The sequence below is a fragment of the Manis javanica genome, chromosome 4 (genome assembly GCF_040802235.1).
Source record: "Manis javanica isolate MJ-LG chromosome 4, MJ_LKY, whole genome shotgun sequence".
NCBI classification, from domain to species: domain Eukaryota; kingdom Metazoa; phylum Chordata; class Mammalia; order Pholidota; family Manidae; genus Manis; species Manis javanica.
In genome coordinates this window covers 162271790-162287887 of record NC_133159.1, presented here as the reverse complement: position 1 = coordinate 162287887, position 16098 = coordinate 162271790, and the positions used below count along the sequence as shown (strand labels likewise).

The 16098-nt window shown below is 45.5% G+C and overlaps 1 non-coding gene across 1 annotated transcript; it reads left to right on the top strand.

Moving 5' to 3' along the window:
• Positions 1–511: 511 nt before the first annotated feature.
• Positions 512–702, top strand: LOC140849367 (U2 spliceosomal RNA). The gene has a single exon (XR_012131103.1). It is a non-coding gene; the product is annotated as a U2 spliceosomal RNA (small nuclear RNA).
• Positions 703–16098: the final 15396 nt, after the last annotated feature.

Below are 16098 nucleotides of genomic sequence, written 5' to 3'. Positions count from 1 at the left end.
AGGGCAAGGCAGGTTGGTAAAAGCAGAGAGGGACGGACGTATTTGTATCTGCGCCTGTGTATGTGTACATATATAGAACACACGGCGGTCAAATGATGTTAGGTGGTGAGCGTTCACCCTAAAACTGTTTCAACGTCGCTCTACGTTTGAAAGAAAAGTCCCATAAAGCTGTTCGTGTCTATTCCCGCTCCAGGACTTCTCCAGGGAAACGAGGCTGAAGGAGCTTTGTGGCTAGGCGCGTTTCCGTTTCCAGGCGAGTGGGCGAGCACCGAAGGCGGGAAGGGCGGGGCATGCAAATTTGAAGTGGCTAGTTCGTCTGGGAACTATGGGACCAAAAAACCCCAAAAGCGTGAAACCCCAAATAAGAGAAACAGTCCTACAGGTTGTGGGGCTGTAATAGGCTTTCAAGTCTAGGGAAGAGGGTGTGCCTTTGGCTGCTGGCGAGATTTCTCACCGTGAGCTTAAAGAGGTGTGAGAGGCAGGGTGCGGCCTGGAACGAGTAGCTGCGGTTATCGCTTCTCGGCCTTTTGGCTAAGATCAAGTGTAGTATCTGTTCTTATCAGTTTAATATCTGATACGTCCTCTATCCGAGGACAATATATTAAATGGATTTTTGGAGCAGGGAGATGGAATAGGAGCTTGCTCCGTCCACTCCACGCATCGACCTGGTATTGCAGTGCTTCCGGGAACGGTGCACCTCCCTGTCCGCGAGATTAAGCGATTTTGTCAAAATATAGTTTGAAGCGGTGAGCTGTCAGGTCTCCTGGTTGGCTTAGCGGTGGATTGTGACGGCGAGGTTTCAGTGCTTGGTTTCTGCAGTTGTCTTCACTGACGGGATGCGGCCACCGGAGCCTTTCAAGTGTTCGTGTGTCCTACATCTTCGCCGTCTAATCAAGTAGAGAGGTGCGAACGCCCAGGGCTCTGGTAGTGCAGCCTTATGCATGCATACACTCCCAGGGTCCCGTAAAAGCAGTCCCCACCAGACGCCTCTGCGCGCCGGGAGCCCTTTCCCTGGTGTGCCCAGCTTGCCGCGCAAAGACCGGACAGGAGGGTCGGCTGCGGTGGACTGCGAAGGATCAGCTGGCTCGGTTGCAGCTCCCGGGCTTCTGCGAGTCCCTGAAAGCAAGAGCTTGGTTTTGTTCACGGCTCCTTCCCGCGCACGTTACTGCACGCTCCGCCACCGTTCAGTGAATGAGACCGGGTTTCCTAAACGCGCTCAGCCAGTGCCCGACACGTCGCGATTATGATGGCTCCTCAGCCAGCATCCCCCCACACCCCCACACCCACCCCGCCAATCTCTCCCGGCTCGGGACCTGGCTGCTCACGTGCGAGTTCTTCGCGCAGGCCGTCTTCTGCCCCGTGGTCTAGGGCCCCTGCTGGTTTCGTCCCGACAGGGGGACGTCCTGGGTTTCCATCCATTGGAACGAACATCGCCCTCCGCAGATCAGTAATTCGCCATGGCATTTCAGGTTCCTCAGCGTAATTCACTGTGGGTAAAATTGTAGCATTTCCAGAATATCTCGCCTGGCTTTAGCATATCTGCATATCAATAGGCGTTCAGAGGTGGAAAGAAGTATGGCTTTAGTGCATTTGCATCATTCCTCAGGAGTGGAGAGAAGTTCCTCTCCATATCAATGGATAATCACCTGGGCAAGGAAAGCTTATCTGTACCCAAGAGGTGAGGGGAGGGCAGGTTTTGCTGCTGCTGGAGCTTGAAAGAGAGTGGGCCCCGGACTGCAGTTTGTAAGAAATAAACGGATTTTAAACTTTATTTCTCCCTTTGCTTTCAGTTGTTAGAGGCATTTTGCCCCGGGATTTCCTCTCCCTGGACTTACATTCACTCACGCGGAGTTTGCTCAAGTCCACTGTGCCCAGATCCCAAGTGCCTGCAAATTGCGCCCAGCCCCGCGCTCTGCGGAGGCCCTCCGGGTGCCCTTGTTGACCTCACCGTTGTGCGGTGCTGTCGTGAAGCCGGCCACCCTCTCTCGCTGCAAGGGAGCCTTGAATGTCGGGGCATCAGGGACAAGTGACTGCAAGAGCACGGCGGGAGTTCTCAGGCAGTGCCCCTTTCCCCAGCCTAGCCAATCAACCCCGCGTGGCATCAAAATTGGGATGGCTTCTTTTGGGAGGGAGGTGGGGACAGGGAGAGGGGTCGATCTTACAGGTGAAAATGGCAACTCAGCATGGCATAGTTTTGATCTGCAGTGCTCTAATCATGGGCAAGGTTGAGCATCGTCTCCTGTGTTTGGGCGCCTCTGTGTTTACTTTCCCTCTCCAAACTCCCCGTTCAGGGACTTCAGCCCTTTTCTTGCCGAGTTATTTATTGGTTGGCCTTTATCATAAGGGCTTGTATCTGCAATTTGCATATTAAGGGAGCCGGTCTTTAGATGGAATGTAAGGGGCGAGTGTCTTCTCCTTTCGGGTATCTGTCTTTTGCCTTTGCTTAAGATGATGATTCCATTTGCTCAAGGTTCCGTTGAAAGTTTTTTTTATATGATCGTAATCATCAATTTAAAAAAATAGCTTTCAGATTTTCAGTAAGGGTTAGAAAGGACTGCCCCCTGAGGGTATAAAATAATTCCCTACATTTTCCTCTAGGTCTTTTTCTTCTTCTTATTTAACATCTAAGAAACCTTTGAGACATTTGGTCTTTACGCTGGAGTACGGTGCAAATTGAGTGAATTTTTCCCTCACGAATTGGAGCGGCCCCCTTAGATCCTAAACTGTGCCACACGCACAGCACATTTTTGTAACATTCCTGGATTTTTCTTTAAAAAGCAGCACCATACACTGACCTAACCTACCTTCGGTTCTTTGAGTCCGCGGATTGACCCATTCCTCCCGCGCACATGACCCCAACCCCGAGAGGTGACTGTGATCCCATTCCTGCCCACTAGGCGTTCCCGGTCAAGGGTACGCGTGGTCACGTGCATGGGTAAGTATGCAGTCACGTGTATGGGTAATCCGGCTCGCCAGAACCGGATGCCGAATCCGGAAGTGAGCGGGCAGGGCACTACAGAGTGGACGGGGCCCTGGGACTGAACAGGGGGCCTAGTGATATACCTCCTGTCTTTTGACCCTGGGGAAATGGATTTGCCAAGGAGGACACAGCTGCAAGCCACAAGGGACTCTGGGACTCCTGCCATCACCACTAAGTTGCAACTTAACGAGCAGTCATTAATCACCTGCCACCTGTGACTCCACCCACCAGGGCCTGTGCTTGGTTCTGGGAGGAGAGATGGGCCAGACACCATTCCTCGCTGCCGGAGAGCATCCGGCCCAGGACCGGGACTAAGACACCCGCCCTAATGGCCGGAACACCAGGTCCCATCAGGAGGAGACCATGAGAGATGAACCCGCCGTGGTCCCGGATCCCACCTGGCCGTGACCCCCTTGACCCCCTTGAGGCCCCATTTGGCTCTGTCCCTATCGGGAGCATGTGATACACACCCAATAAATGAGAAAGTGAGGTGGAACACGAAGCTGGCGGAATCGGGAAGACCTTCCTGGCATGGAGAAGGCTGAATAGGACAAGTCAGAATTTAGATGGCGGGAGGGAGCGGACATGTTGACAAGAGGGGGGAACCTGGGCATGGAGTCTGAGGCAAGAGCCTGGGCAAAAAAATACAGAGGAGTAAAGCAAAGGGGGTGGGGAGGCAACCGGGAATCAAGAGACCGGGTTCGTGCCACGCACTGACCTGACCGGCTACTTTGTGGTTTTGACCCGGGCCTCTTTCCTGCCAGTTAAACACCTCCACCCCCACCACAACCCCACCCCTGTGTCTGTACCCTCACAGACTCATTCATATCCCAGACTCAGCCAGCTGGTTCGGCTTCTCACGGGGAACCCGCTCCCCGACCTCACCCCACCCTTGCTCTGGCTGGAGCCCTCCTTAGACCAGACGAAGGCAGTTCAGCCGGGGAACCACTGTCCCACAGAAGCCAAGACACTGTTGGTCAGCCATCAGGCTCGAATCGAGGGGACGTTTGTTCACCATGGAAGGGAGGGTCACAGGAGGTCCCGGTCCATCTGCATGGTGCCCATGGAAGGTGGCCTCCCAATCCCATTCCACAGAGGACAAAGCAGCTTGCAGCATGTACTGGAGAGTCTGAGGTCGTTTTGATGTTTGACTCTTGACCGACAGCTTTTAAGCCTGGCCACTCCTCCTGCCCTTCATCTGGGCAAGCTGATAAGAAAGCCTCACCCAGGCGCCGTTCTTGCATCTGCTTGGGAGCCACCCTGCTCTCCCCAGAAAGCCTCATTCTGTGAATTACAAGCCCTTTCATATCCTCTTGGTGCACGTGTGGTGTCACCAGTCTCAACATCCAAAACAAATTTGGGGGGTGAGGCAGGGGGATCCCTCCGACTCTGCAGAGTGGCAACACGACACAGAAGCTACGGGACTTGCCCTCACCATATTCCAACAGGGAGCCAAAGGCCTCCACACTAGCCTGGGTGGCCCCCCCGGTCTGTGACAGAACCAGGGAAGTCGTGATTTCTTCACATACACTGTTTACTGAGCGCGTTCGGTGTGTTAAGCACTGAGCCAGTCTGGGGTCGTCATAAGCCCATTCATGACTGGACCTGCAGGAGCACATTTAGCACTTTCATGGTCACAGATAAGTCACTACTTCATAATAAGTGGGCCTGCAGCGGCATCCTCACTGGGCGCTCAAAGGAGTGTCTCTGGAGGCACCCCGTGCCAGGAAACACCTGGCAAGCTCTGAAGTACACCAGCCGTGCCCCCACCCGCCACGCGCCGCAGAGATTGGAATTCAGTCGCTGTATGTTCGGTGCTGCTGGTGTTGGGGGGAGTTTGGTTCGGAGGTGCAGGGCAGTCAGAGTACAAGGTGAGGAAGGAATTCATTAAAGCAAGAGTGTTAGGGAATGACAGAATAGAATAATAAAGGGAGTTCCTTGAACAGCTACTCAGCATGGGGCGCGTCCCCCACTAACTCCCCAAGCCGGTGTCGCCTGGCGTCCAGTGTCCGCGTGGATCCGCACAGCGTGGGAACTGAGTCCCTACCACCCCAGAATTTGAGAGAGCCGCAGAGCGCTGGATGGAGTGAGATTATGTTCGGCGAACTTCCTACAGGTAAAGGAGACTTTCAGGCAGGCTACTTAAAGAGCACGACTGTAAACTGCAGTTCCCAGTCACCTAGACGACGGTACGGTGACTTTTGCAAGCCCAGATCTGAGCTCTAGGTGGCCTCTCCCTACTGTCTGAGAGAGGACAGAGAGAGTGAAGCTTTAATCCGGAGGATTAGAATGACAAAGCAGAGTAACAAGGACACTTAGCACTGGAAAAGTGCAGAGACAAAACGTTTAAGGTGAGCAGGGAGAAGTTACTTTGAGGCAGAAAGGAGCACACTTGGAGAAAGGGGAGTGTGGGCTGCTCCAGAGAAGAGGCACCCCTGAAAGGCTGGGAGAAGTCGAAGACGTACTTACAAAGTGCGGGCGACCGCAGAGAGAGAAACGCCCTGAAAGGTTGAGGGTGCCCCCTTTTAAGGATATTTCAGGAATGGGACAAAGGCCTGGGGGTGCAGACTTGTTAAGTGGTCCCTGAATGTTTAAAATCAACTTACCACAAGAAATTGACTGCTCTGATTCCTCCCTGAGATACGGCGTCTTGGTCTGGGCGCTCTCAAACGAGACTGCCTGTCCTGCCCCCAAGGTGGGCTGAGTTACTGTTTGCTAACAAGTATGTTAAGAAACTTACTTTCCAACTAACTGGGTTTTAAAATGCAATGTTATCTTTAAGATGGAATCCTTCCCGTTTTTACTATGTTGTTTATGACTGGGCTTGCTCGCTAAATCAATTGCCCAGGTCCCAAATGATTTGATTAGGGCTGGAGGAGGAAAAGCAGCACCTGAGTAAAGAAGGGGAGAAAAAGAAAAAAAAAGCTGGGCCTTTTAGCAAGCTCAAGTAAATCTTACAACAGCATGATTTAATTGACACAATAAAGCCATGGGCTATATGCTGAGGTATTTTCTTATCTAGGGGATATATACAAACATTCCAGGCCAAGTTACTCCTGGCTTTTTGAGCTTTAACAGATTAACTCATTAACTCTGGGTCTTTTCTGGCTCTAATTTTAGCTGGTTAACTTTCTGAGTGTCTTTTAGTGGGCTTTCCTGGCCTTATTCTCTTTCCACCCGGCTCATATCTATTTTCCTGCTTAACACTGGGACATCCCTATGATTCAAATGAAGCCCCCCACACACCCTTCCCCCCGCAACCCCCCAGGAGGTTCTCATGTGCAGCTGACACAGGGACCGTGGGTGTGTGTGGTCAGAGTAGGCTGAGGGCCTCTCGAAAAGGCAAGGCAAGATATTCATAGTCAGAGCAGGTTAAGAATATGCAAGGAAACCACCTACCGAAACTCGGGGTTAAGCATTACGCTCCAGGGTCATTCTTCAGTAAGATCAGTTAATATTCCCCAAATAAAGGAAAGTATCTCAGCATAGCCCATGTTTCTATTATGCTCATCATTTGTCATCATGTGTAAGATTCACTTTAGCATACTAAAAGCCCAGGCCTATGTGCTGCTTTTCCTCCTTTGGACCTGAACAGGTGATTAGCAATCTGAATGGCAAGCTACCGGAAAACTGATAAAAAAAACTGATAAAAAAAGATCTAACGTCTCCTCAAGGATGAACATTTTAAGAACACTTAACAGGTCCACATCCCTAGCCCTTTATCACGTTATAAAACCCCTAGACAGTGTACAGTCGTGGACTCTTTTGTCCCCTCCTGGTGTGAGCCAGGAGCTCTTTCCTCTTACTTTATCTCTAAATAGAAGCCTCTCACTTGCTCTCCTACTTTAAGTGTTCACGAAGTTCATTCTTCAACTCTGTGACCAAGAACCCCGGCATTAAAGCCAGGGTGGATAGACACTGCTGTAGATCCAGAACAGAATGAATTTCCCTTCCCTTCCAGGGAAAACCTTTATAGGTATGGCCTCATTTGCCTGTCATTTGCTCTGGATGGTAAGGGCTTCGGCGGAGAGAATTTAGGGCTACCGGAGGCAACCGGATTTAAGTCATCTAAATCTGAGTCCCAGGGACAGGCACTAACTTATTCCTATGTTCCTCCTTGTTATTATGTATTTCTGCCAGGAAATGTTTGTCATCCAAAGGTCGGCCTGGGCCAACTTCGGGTAGAGGCCAAGGTAAGGCAGGCACATGAAGAACTTAGTCTAAGGAGAAGAGGCAGCAAATAAATGGAAGATTTGGCAGAAGACTGAGAGGGTTTCGGGGACTTGGGGTGGGGGGACACAGAGAGGGGATAGGGGCATGAGAGATGGCGGCGTGGTGGGGGAGAGACCTGGTCTGTCCTGTGCTGACGGACATCTGGGGTAGTGGGAGAGACCGTGATGTGACAGGCCCTGATGGATGATGCACCCAGGGGAACAGACACAGGACAATCGACATGCTGTGGGTAAAGTTGTAACATTTCCAGAATATCTTGCCTCGCTTTAGTGCATTTGCATATTCTCAGGGGTGAAGAGAAGTTCATCTCCATGTCAATGGGTAATTACCTGGGCAACCAAGGGCGTCTGAACCTGAGAGGTTAAGGGGAGGGGGCTGACTTGCTTGCTGGCTCCTTCCCGGAGCAGAGGAGACAGCCCTGGGCTGCAGTTTGTAAGCAATAAATGGGTTTTAAACTTTATTTCTCCCTTTGACTGATTTTGGTTTTAGAGGTTTTGCCCCGGGATTTCCTCTCCTCTGACTTACACCCCCAATCTGAGGAATTCTGCAAGCATTAGGGTAAGTGAGTACCCTTCCTGCCTCTGATGGTTTCCTCACTGTAAAATGATGTGATTTAAATAGATGAGTTCTAAGCTCTCCTCTACTTCTAAAAATACCACTTTAAAAATTGCCAGGCTAATACTTACCTTGAGCTTCCTTCTTTCTCTCGAGCTGTCCTTCTACAGGAATAACTCTGTTTTGAAAGAAAACATGATCATGATTATCCATCACAATGATCACTTCCTCCAAATCCTTATTCACTCATTTTTATTTTAAGTCTCGTTTACCAGTGAGACGATAACCTTTTAGAGGACAGGAATTCTATTCTATGTAATAGTCCTCTGACTCTTCCACAGTACCTAAGAGGAAATCCCAGGGCAAAATACCTCTATAAAACAAAATCAGTGAAACGGAGAAATAAAATTTAAAACCCGTTTATTGCTTTCAAACTGCAGTCCAGGGCCGTCTTTCTCCTCTGCTCCAGAAGAAGCAAACCAGCAAGCAAGCGAACCCCTCCCTTTAAACTCTCAGATTCAGACACACCCTCGGTTGCTCAGGTAATTACCCACTGACGTGGAGACAAACTTCTCTCCACCCCTGAGGATATGCAAATGCACTAAAGCCAGGCGAGATACTCTGGAAATACTGCAATTTTACGCACACCTGCCTCTCCCCCTATACATTGATTTCACCCTATTGCATTCACCCTGTTCACATAGTTCTCCAAGCTTTTCTGACCTCATTCTCTAATCGAGTTCAGTAGAGCATCTACTTAGGTGGTAGGTCTTCCATGAGTGGGACGGAGGTGGTGTGTAAACTGCTTATGCCTATATGGCACGCGTGTAGTGGGTCATGACATAAAACGGAGCTCACAGCCCAAGCACAGTGTAATCAAGAGAGAGGTCCCCAGCTGGAAAGGAACCATCTTCTCTTCTTTCCGCTCCTCACTAGCAATATGACCACAGGGCAAGACAGTTTCCTTTCTCCTTCTCCATTTCTTTATTATAAAAGGAAGAGACAAACCACTGTCTGAGGTCTCTCCCAGTTAAAATTCCGAGGTTTGGATAAAGGGAGTAGAGACTGGGGGCCTGAAAAACCAATAGGATGCAAAGGGACATTTGACAGGAAGGGCTCATATTTTCGGCCTTCCACCAGTTTTGAAGGAGACTAGCATCCAGGACCATGTGTCCTTCCCTACCCTTTCCCCGGAGCCCAGAAGTCCTCTGGACAGGCTGATGTCCACCCCCAGCAGGAACAGGTACAACCAAAACCTCTCCCCTTCCAGCCATTTCCCTTAAAGTACTAGTGACAATACATACCTGTGTGCCAGTCCCATTCTAACTCAGCTTTGGCTGCGGAGCAAAGCATTAGGGCAAGTGAGTACCCTTCCTGCCTCTGATGGTTTCCTCACTGTAAAATGATGTGATTTAAATAGATGAGTTCTAAGCTCTCCTCTACTTCTAAAAATCCCACTTTAAAAATTGCCAGGCTAATACTTACCTTGAGCTTCCTTCTTTCTCTCGAGCTGTCCTTCTACAGGAATAAATCTGTTTTGAAAGAAAACATGATCATGATTATCCATCACAATGATCACTTCCTCCAAATCCTTATTCACTCATTTTTATTTTAAGTCTCGTTTACCAGTGAGACGATAACCTTTTAGAGGACAGGAATTCTATTCTATGTAATAGTCCTCTGACTCTTCCACAGTACCTAACTTGGGATCTTGCATGTAGCTGGCAATACATTTCCCTGATCATTTGAGATAACATTCAACAGATAATTCCTCATAAAAACTCTTAGATATAGGAAAATAAATAAAATAAAATTATCTATCAGGATCCTAAACAGCAATATTGTTTTAAAGTTAAGAACAAGAGTAGGGTGCCTATTATTGCTGCTACTATTCGTTATTATTGAGGAGGTTCCTAATCAATGTGATAAGAAAAATGAAGTATTGCAAAGGAAGAGACATATTTGCATTTGAAGTGATGAACAACATGAAAAGCCCAAGAGGATCAAGTAAAATTTTATTGAAGATAATATGAGAATTCACCAAGATACAAAATCAAGAAATCAACATATAAACCTCAAAAGCTTCCCTATATACCATGGGTAATTATGACTTTTAAAATGGAAGAAAGATCCCATTTACAACATCAGCAAAAAATACATAAACTCTTCTGAAGGACTCTAAGAAGATATGAATACATGAGCTGAGATACCATATCTAAATTGTTGTAAAGATGTAAGTTCTCCTCAAATTTATCTATAAATGTAATGCAATCTTATTCAAATCCCATAATTTTTTTTAATGAAGGTATCATTGATATAAAATCTTATGCTCAGGTTTCACATGAGCAACACTGTGGTTACTACATTCCCCCCTATTATAAAGTCCCCCCCACACACACCCCATTACAGTCACTCTCCATCAGCGTAGTAAGATGCTATAGAGTCACTCCTTGTCTTCTCTGTGCCCAAAACTCTTAGTTCAATAACCCAGTTAAAATGTAAGTTATGACTTTTTAGCCAAAATGCAAAATATTTAAATCTTCGATGAAAGTAAAAAAGGAACAGAAATCATCTCCTGAGCCATGAGATGGTTGCAGTACTTAACAAATTTTATTATGCTGGCAACTTAAAAAGATAGGAATCTTCAATAGTTGTCAGAGGAGTAGGACTCAGATTTCTGAAAAATGAAGTGGAATTAAAATTATCTGCATTTTCATAACTGACAAAATTTATATATATATATATATATATTTGGTGTGGAACTTGAAGGTTAAAAAATATCATTATCTGTCTTTATCTATAAATCACACCTAGAATCTGTAAAGCACTCTTCCTTTGGGAACTATTCAAATCTAGAAGTCTCTAGATGATAAAGGGGAGAAGAGAAAGAAGAAAAACATAGGAAAAAAGGGGAGAGCAAAGAAAAACTTTTCAGGTGAAGAATTCTACAAATGACTATACTGGGAGGAAATACCCTTGCTCTGCAGGAAAACATATTCCCGTGTCCTCCGTAATTCAAGGTGCTTTTCTTTCATTTCTGGAAATGAAAACAATTCCACAGTTTAAACCACCAGTTATAGCAGGACCAGTTCCTTGTTTTTGGAGCCCAAGAAAAAGGGTTAAGTCCAAGGGGAAGCAGTAAAACCCGTGCTCCCATCACATACTTGGATGTGTGTGCCTGTATCACAGTATTTGCTACATGTATGTGATCACCTGTTTACTGGTCAGTCTCTTGGATTGTGGGCTCCTTGAGGGCAGGGATCAGACTTTATTGTCATTGTCATTCCTGTGCCTGACATAGTGCTTGATACGTACTGAATATTTAATAAATGTTTGTTGAATAAATAAATAACATTTTGTTTACACATCAATAAAATAAACAAATTCATTTTTTGATGCAAATTTTTATTCCAAAATGCTGAGAATTTCTTCTCAATTCTTTAAAACAAACAGTCAAACAGACAAAAACCAAAACAACAACGACAACAACAACATCCGGGGAGAAAAGAAAATCTTCCTGTAAGTTAACTCTACTCATGAATCATTAGTGGCTTTTGCAGAATATTGTAATTATCACAACTAATATCTACTGGGCTGCCAGGCATCTGTGATCAGCTTTTCATATTTAATCCTCACAGTAACCTTATATGATACATGTTATTATTATTACCCCATTTTACAAACGAGGAAACTGAGATACAGAGAGGTTATATAACTTGTCCTAAACCATCAAGCTAGTACTGAGAGGCAGCGCTGAAATCCAAACTCAGTTCTGATTCCAAAGCCTGGGTTTGACCTGTATGGAAAAAAGGGGTTTAAAACAGCTGTTACTTTAACCTTAATTTTGAGAGCACTAAATATAGAGATAGCTTTTCAAACTTCATCTACCCTTCTGGGAAACCTCTATGAGAATTACATTTTCCCTTTTTATTTCTTTTCCCTAATCATCTCCCATGATTAAATATCTAATTAGCCTGTGGTCATGGAGACTTCAGAGATTTAAAACCCTGTTGCATGCGAATCAGTGAAAATGGTGAGTAAGGACATCTGAAAATTTATCCCTCTGTAAAAACAATGACAACAACCAAAATCTGGCACAAATAGTCAAATCACCTTTCTCAGAACTCTGGAAATTTAACCCATGGGCTTACAGCAATTGGGGGAGCATTTATTCAAGAAAGACTTTAATTTCTGTGCAGTGAGATCTGTGTTGCTTTAAGTTGTCATAGACCTTTGCTCTCCATCCGGTGGTAGCCTTGAAAAACAACCCACATCCCCAGGTGCCGGAGGGAGCAGGACTGAGTTCCTTCAGAGCCTCCTCCCCAAAGACTTGTTTCCGTTTGGGCTGTCTAGTGGTTCCCTGGAGGACCTTACTTGAAAGGCTTGTCTTTGACCTGACTGGGCGCTGCCTAGTGCTAAAAGCCTCTCCTCACAGGCCATTTTTTGAAAACAGTAACAGGTAAATGTTTTAAATGTGGTAAGTATGTGAGGCAGTGGACAAAAAACAGCCTAACCGAAAAGCTTAAAAGAAAAAGCCGAGCGGTGAGATGTCCATAGAGACTGTGAAATGCTCCGACAAATTCCTGGCAAGCTGGGAAGACCATGAGACACACTCCTGGGATTCTAGGAAAAAAACCATTAGCACTAATGAATGAGTTCAGCAGGGTTCTGGAATACAAAATCAGTAAGCAAAAATTAGCTGTATTTCTATACACTAGCAATAAACAATCCAAAAATGAAATTAAGAATACAATTCCAAGTATAACAGCATCACAAAGAATAAAAGTTTTCGGAAAAAATTTAACCAAGGAAATGGAAGATTCATACACTGAAAAGTATGAAACATGGTTGAAAGAAATTAAAGATTTAAATAAATTGAAAGACATGCCGTGTTCATGGATCAGAAGACAGCATTGTTAGAATGTCACTACTCTCCAAATTGATCTATGGTTTCAGCACAATCCTCATCAAAATGCCAGCTGACTTCTTTCCAGAAATTGACAGACTCATTCTCAAATTCACATGGCAACTCAGGGGACTCAGAACAGCACACACAATCTTGATAAAGGCCAAAATGGGAGGACTCACACACCCTGGTTTCAAAACCCAATTCAAAGCTACAGCAATCACAGTGTGGTGCTGGCACAAGGACACACATATAAATCAATGGATCCGAGTTGACAGCTCAGAAATAAACCTTTCCATTTATGGTCTATTGATTTTCAACAAGGGTGCCAAAACAATTCAGTGTGGAAAGAATTCCAAATGGTGCTGGAACAAACTGTATATCCACATGCAAAATAATGAAGATGGACTCCTAACTTCACACCATATGTAAAAATGAACTCAAAATAGATCAAATACCTAAACGGAAGAGCTAAAGCAATACGAATTTTAGAAGAATTTTAGAAGAAGTAAATTTTTATGACCTTGGATTAGGCAACAGTTTCTTAGATACGACACAAAAAGCAGAACTAACCAAAGGAAACATAGATAAATGGGACTTTGCTTGGAGCTTTCTAGTTTCCCAACGCTAGTTATTGAAGAGGCTGTCTCTTCCTCATTCCTTTACCATGTATGTGTGGGTTTATATCTGGGCTGTTCCATTGATCTATGGGTATGTTTCATTCATATGAAATGTCCAGAACAGGCAAATCCATATGGACGGAAAGTAAATTAAGTAATAGTTGCCAGGTCCTGGCAGAAGGGGAAAAAGCTGAGTTAACAGCTAATGCATATAGTACTTCTTTTTAGGGGTGATGAAAATATCCTGGAACTAGATAGTGGTGATTATTGTACAACCTCATGAATATACCAAAACCCACTGAATTGTATACTTTATAATGATGCATTTTATGTTACGTGGATTATATCTCAGTTTTTAAAAGAGAGCCACATTATAACACATAGCGCACTGGTAGCCAGAGGACCAAACATGTCAGTAGATGGAGGAAAGGAGAGTGACAACCCAGACTCTTCCAGAACGAAGTTGAGAGGGAGTCAGCCGTGAGGCTGGGAGCAGTGCCGTTTGTTCCTGCTTTGGGAACTCCCCTTTTCCTTTCCTTGTCTGCTTTTCTCAATATGTCTAGTACCATTAACTGGTTTCTTTTGCAACACTGGTTAATATTCACTAATGTAATGTTATGAAGACAAAGAATGTGAGTGTCACATGTCTGGTTAAGTACAGTTGCTCAAACTTGGAGGCTTTGAATAAATATCCTTTGCTTGAAAAAAAAAAAAAAACTGGTGTTAAAAACTTCGAGATCACTGGTGGGCTCTGTACAAGTAAGCCCCCACACTTCCCCATCTTCTCCTGCCCACTTTCATGTGGGCAGTACGTGTGTGCCTCTCTCGTAAGGGTCTCGGGTTTGCCAGCCCCACCACCCCAACATGTCCTGCCACATAGGTGTGATGCCACGGAGGGGATGGATCTATGCCAGTGAGTGTTGTGGGATGTGTGGGTGGCTTGGGCCCCTTAGTTCAGAGCCTGTCTGGAGGGGGCAGAGAGGTAACAGTGCCTGGGGTGGGGATGGCAGTGGATATCTGTGTTTTCCTTTGTCCCGTGGACTGTCCCTCCCCTGCCCATTTTCTAGGGGGTGTCCAGTGGTTTCTTATCAACATCTAGGATCTCATTGGATCATTGGGTTTGTTCACTAGAAGCTGATGCCTTGCCCATCAGTCGAGGGTATATTTTGCTGACAAATGAGTGTGAGCAACTCATGAGAAGAAATGGTTTTCAGACATCTTAGCTTAGGGAGTTATCGTGGACCCAGAATGATTCATGGCTGTTTTCTCTGTTGGAGACCACCAACTTTCTGGGGGAGGGGCATGGGAGTAGAGCAGGGGGCTGAGAGGGGATGTCTGTCGTTTTCATACTTATATGCACCTGTCGCTCAGTCTCAGCACATGGTAGCCATTCAATAAATGTCTTAATCGATGAACCCTACCTGATAACATTGTACAGCAATAAATTGGCCAACTTAGAAGAAATGGACAGCTTCCTGGAAAAATGCAACCTTCCAAGACTGATCCAGGAAGAAACAGAAAATCTGAACAGACCCATTACCAGCAATGGAATCGAATTGGTAATCAAAAATCTTCCCCCGAAACTCCCCCAAAACCAAACTCCAAGTTCATATGGCTTCACGGCTGAATTCAACCAAACACTGAAGAAGAGCCAATAGGATCCTTCTTAAAGTATTCCACAAAGTAGAGGAGGGAACACTTCTAAACTCACCTTATGAGGCCAGCATCACTCAAATTAGAGTCCACATTGGTTTCAAGTACACAACATAGTGATTTTAGTGATTTGGCAGTTATCTTATTAAATGCTCACCCCAACCAGTGTAGTTACTGTCAACATAGAAAGATGTTACAGAGCTATTAACTGTATTCTCTATGCTGTACTTTCCATCCCTGTGACTAATTTATACTATGATTGAATATGATTACATAAATGATCCGATATCTTTAATAGATATAGGCGTAATTAGATAATGTGTTCTTGTGTGAGTTTTGGAAGACTGTGTCTTTCGAAGAATCTCTTTTGTAAGGGAGGAAAGTTTTCCTCCACCTTCTTAGGGACCCAGGCTGGGCCTCTGGTTAGACTAGGGAAGATTAACAAAGGAAAGGCACACAAATTTAATAGAAAATTTCACAGCACAGAAGGCTTTCTCAGGAAACGAAAACCTGAGAAAAAGTGAAACCTGAGTATTTTATGCTAAGTGTGATGACCATGGATAGTCGTATAGCAAGGATAGGTCATAGAGTGTGAGGTAAGGGCAGTAAATTGGAGGACACAGCAAGGCCTGCCTGTTAGGGTGCTTCTCAGCGTTCTTTCATAAGGACAGTCCTTTCCTCAAGGTGGAGGGAGGGCGCCTGTCACGAGGGTTTTAGGACCGGTTTCGGGAGAGGAAGGTTAGATGGACCTTCCTCGCTGTTTTCTCAAACCCCTTCAGCTTGAAATAGTCAGTGTGGCCAGGTGCTCTCTTTTGAGATCGCATGTCCTGAGCCTCGTAAGTTTTATCTAGCCCAGGTTATTAAATTTGTGAGCAGAATTATTCATTCTATTGCTTTATTATACTTCTAATATCCATGGGATCAGTAGCGATGGCCTCCCTTTCATTTCTTACATTATTTTATCTTCTTTTTTTCCTCAGCCTGGCTAGAGATTTATCAATTTTATTGATCTTTTCAAAGAACCAACTTTTGGTTTTATTTCCCCCCCGCTATTGTTTTCCCGTGTTTAATTTCATAGATTACTGCTCCAGTATTTATTGTTATTTTTTTCCTGCGTACTTTGGACTTTTCTTGTAATAGCTCCCTAAAAC